The following is a 5,022-nucleotide window of genomic DNA, read 5'->3' on the forward strand; positions in this document are numbered from 1 at the left end:
AGCGCCATGTCGGGCTCCGGCGGGAGGCGGCGGCAGCGGCTGCTCTGAGGCGGCGGCGGCGGCGGCTTCTTCCGTCTCAGCTGCGGCCTCTGGGGCGGAGCCGCCGCGGCCGCCGCCACCGCGCGGGCCCCGGCGTCAGCTGCCCCCGCCTCTGCGGCCGCGGCGGGGGACGGCGGCCGCCTCCGCCGCGTGAGGGGACGGGGCGCGTCCCCGGGCGCCGCCACCCCGTGTGGGGCCGCGGACATCCCGCACCTTCCTGTACTCCTGGGACACTGTCACACGGTGTGGGGCCGGGTCACACCGAGTGGGGCCGCGGACATCCCGCACCTTCCTGTACTCCTGGGGCACTGTCACACGGTGTGGGGCCGGGTCACACCGAGTGGGGACGCGGACATCCCGCACCTTCCTGTGCCCTTGGGACACTGCCACACGGTGTGGGGCCGTGTTACACCGAGTGGGGCCGTGGACAGGTCTCACACCTTCCTGCACTCCTGGGACTCTGTCACATGGTGTGGGGCCATGTCACACTGTGTAAGGCCGTGGACGTCTCCCATCTTCCTGTACCCCTGGGACACCGTCACACTGTGTGGGGATGTGTCACACTGTGTGGGGCCATGGACAGGTCTCACACCTTCCTGCACCCCTGGACTCTGTCACACGGTGTGGGACCATGTCACACCGTGTGGGGCTGCAGACATCTCGCACCTTCCTGCACCCCTGGGACACCGTCACACTGTGTGGGGATGTGTCACACTGTGTGGGGCCATGGACAGGTCTCACACCTTCCCGCACCCCTGGGACACCGTCACACTGTGCAGGGCTGTGGATGTGTCTCAGCACCCTGTACCCCAGGGACACAATGTCACCCTGTATGGGGATAGGTCACATCATCCTGCGCCCCTAGGACACACCATCACACCATGTGGGGCTGTGGACATGTCTCACTGGCCCACACCCCTGGGACACAATCACCCTGTGTGGGGACATGTCACACCAGCCCACACCCTTGGGAAAAACCATCACACCATTTGGGGACGTGTCACACCATCACACACCCCTGAAGCACGCTGTTACACCGTGTGGGGCCCATAGGCTTGTCACACCATCCACATTTCATATTTCGGGGGGCTGTGGCCTTTTGAGGCCATTGCAGAAGAGGTGGCATCTCCTGGCAGCTGGCCCCTACCCGGGTGGCATGAGCCACTCTGGCCGCACGTGTCACCTTCCAGCTGAGTTTCTTCTCCTATCCATGGTGTTTCGCAGCAAGGACAGCTCTCCCACTGCCGGGCTGCAGCTGCCACGGGACCAGCCCCACGTGTGCTTCAGCCTCAGCATCTTCCTCACTGTGGGGTCAGCCGATCCATGGATTCTGACAGAGTCTGGAGAGTAGAAAGTAACAGTGTTTTAAGGTACATTTGTGTATGAGTCACCTATTCCTGCATATGATTCACCTTCCTAAACATGAAAGTTTTGCTGTTTACTCATGTGAAACTAAAAATGGCATCTTTTATGAAGCTGGTCTTCCCCTCACCCAGTTGAGCAAGAATATAGAAATCACGCTGACCCTTTACGCTCATGCTCAGCTACAAATATCCTTGTGAGCACTTAAGGTTTTCCCTCAAATCCACAGGTTTAGGGGTCTCGAAGTCAAGAAAATATAGGGGATATTAGATATTAGATGAAGGCTGGATTGTTTTCCCTCCAGCCCTACCCCACTCAGAGGGTGGTTCCCATCGGAAAGGACGTGTCCGAAGGCGATCGCCCTCCGTTAGGACACGGAGAAGTGCTGCACTGCGGCAAGGAGCACAGAACACCTCTGTGTAAGGTGAGGCTGCGCTAAAGCGGCCTAAAGCCAGGAATTTCAGGCTTTCCATCCTTAACTCACTGTGGCTGGAACCAAGAAAAACCTCACAGTGATGTTAGTTAAGGATAAGCTTGTGGCTCATGCTGTTTTTTTGTTGCTTGTTTTTTTGACTTGCCCTCTTGTTAAGACATTAATGTTATTAAAATATTTAGTTTTTCACTGCACCTTTTAAAAATACATAACTTTAAAAAGCTTCCAAGTGACAGTTACAAAACACATCTAAGCTACCCATGAACCTACAAGGAGTTTGGCTTCATGGTGGCATATTTAAGGTAAGCATTTCCTAGGGCTTCATACCATATACTAAAATTCAAAAATATACACAAAGATTCTGATAAACTAAAGCCTGTGGGAAAAGGGGGCATTTATGTTAGTGAGAAGCCTTCCTAGCTGTTGTGTGCAGTGGTTCAGCAAATAAATGAATGAACATTCATCCGTGGAATTCCTGACTCCTGCCCATTTCATTCTGCTCCAGCTTACCTAACTCCCCCCTCATGTTACCTCTTAAAGATCTTTAAAATGTGTTTTCTGAAAAAAAAGAAAATCCCTATAGACAAAAAGAGATGATTTTTGTTTCAGTGCTAATGCGTTACTGTTGTAGCTCCCTCTGTTCTGACCCTGAGGCCCTGCAGTTTTTTCTATTACCTCTCTCTCCAGCCCCAAATCCTGCTGTTATCTCAGTCTTGTCTGAGATATATTTCCACTTTCCTTGAAGTGAAAGTACCTATTCACTTTGATTCCGAGAGTGTGCACTAATTGCCAACCTATGCCTCCTGTTTTGAGGCCAGAAACCAAATCTTCAGCCCTTTTATGCACTACTAAATTCTTCACCTCCATCCAGCTTAGTGTAACATGAAAGGGACCCTAACAGACTTATTTAATAGAAAAAGAGCAGGGCAATTCATACACATGCAATAATATGGTTTTCTCAGTAGGTATATCTAGTGCCCAAACGTGGCAGATGATTGGCTGAGAGTGCAGCTGTGACAAGGATATAAGCAAAATATTCTGCAAAAAGGTAATACTTGTTTATGCCATGCTGGCTTGGAAGGTCCCGGATGATATGGTGAGTGAAGCCAAGGAGGAAAATCTGCCAGGGAATCTTAACCAGGCAGTCACGTAACAACTGAATCACCAAGCCAGGCTGTGAAGGGAGGTAGGCTGGCACCACAACATCTGAGAAAAGGGCTGTAATATTACGTGCCACTCTGTAATTAGCTAGCTCTAATTTGTTTATTAAGAAAGTCAGATGGTCAGTGGCTGATATTGCTGCCTGAAAGGCCTTCCCTGCCCCCTCCCTGTAAATACCTGTTGCTACTGTTTTTTAAGACCTAAAACACGTCCACAGTTCGCTTGGGACAGCTCGCGGGGCCTCGTAATCGAGTTGTGACCTAAATCAGACCCTTTTATTGTTTTATGCATTTAAATAGTGGGGTTTTTGTGTGTGTGTGTGTGTTGCTGGTGTGAAAATATTATTATTTTTACTGTAGGGAGCTAGTAGAAACACTAGGTTCTTTGATGGTGCTTGTACTGCATTAGGTGGGTTACACCTACCTCCAGAAATTTCTCTCCACTATCAAACATTAATTAATAAAATGTAGTTGCTTACACTTTTAAGTAGAAAATTACTGCTTTTTATAGCTGTGGACTCCACACAATGATTTGTTGGCGTGAGGGAGGGAGGGCCTGTTTGATCCCATGAGACTTGCACATCCATCTGTGCACGTCCATCCGTATGATGATGCCAACTTCTGTGTATTCCTGGAGAATCTGGGTATTCCAAAGCCTCCAGTGCCTTTGCCAAGCTCAACCAGCCCATGCAGAGCTGCCTCTGGGGCTTATGGCAGTGATCCCACACACTGCTTTAGGGGGATCTCTTTGGCCATGGCCAACACAACTTTATCCTCCATAGTCTGGTCTATATTCAGTAACGAGGAAACACACATCTCCTCCTCTACACATTCTCAGAATACAAACAGCTAGTGGCTCATCATGAAAAGCTGGAAGACGGTATCACAAACTGTTAACATCAAATGTCCTTCATGTTTTCACTTTTGGAACGCTCTCCCAAAGGTGTTGTGGGGTTAAGAGTTGACCAAGAACTGAAAAAAAGGAAAAACAAACATAATATTTATCTTATTAACTAGAACACTAGAAACACCCCTTCCTTCCCCCCCAAAAAAGTAAATATTGTAGGAAGGATATAATTTTTCTGGTCTTTCTGATTCGTGGATGTTAAGAATCACTTTTTTCTTAGAGGCAAGTTATTCAATGGTTGCAAAATTTCTAGCCTCACTGCTGGAAACTGCTGAAGCTGGAAGCTACTAGTTAGCTACTAGCTAGCAGGGAAGGCAGATGTAGGTCTCTTCAATCCCATATTACAACTTAAATATTTCTATAACCAATTAATCATTTAAAATTATAAAACCTTGCAGTGAGACTAGAAACATTACCATAAAGCACTCATTTCTGTCCTGCACTTTCCTTTCCGTGCTGCATCCATCCTCCTTGCCTCCCCGCTCCCTCTGGCTCCTGCAGCATCCTTCCTTGTTTATTTCCACTGACTTCTACCGCGTTATTTCCAGCCTCCTGCTGCTTGTGTGCAGCATAGGTGAGCGTGAGGACACAAACCATGGTTTCCTGGTCACAGGATAGTGACAGCAGCCCGACACCACCAGGAATTACGTTCCACAGGCAGAGCCAACTCGGTGCTTCTGCGAGACGCCACACGCAAGAAGCTTCTTCACCACAAATGAATTATTTAGAGAAACCAGCTGCCAGATTCTCCCGGTGTCCTCCACATGTTTTTGCACAAATGGAGATTTTGCACAAAATATGGCCAAACAGAGCAGTTTCTCCAGGAGACAACAACAGGCACATCCCTGACACAGGGGTGATGGCTCTACCACATTCCAGCTCCTACCTCAAAAGCAGAGGGGCACATTAATTATTTTTCTTACCAGGGCAAAATGATATATCTCCTTGCAATATCCTTCTTAGAAATAGCTAAGCTATTTTTTAATTGACACTCCCTGTACTTTTAAGGGAAATAATCGGGCAGAGGCAGATGCCTAGGATGAAAAAGGTGAGCGAAGGATGCTTGCTCACCATTGCCTTCAATGCAAGGACTAAGGTTCATTAAATCAAACAAGCAGGTG

Source organism: Tinamus guttatus, unplaced genomic scaffold (assembly GCF_059628265.1).
Source record: "Tinamus guttatus ecotype Peru unplaced genomic scaffold, ASM5962826v1 Tinamus_guttatus_pri_ptg001087l, whole genome shotgun sequence".
Classification (NCBI taxonomy): domain Eukaryota; kingdom Metazoa; phylum Chordata; class Aves; order Tinamiformes; family Tinamidae; genus Tinamus; species Tinamus guttatus.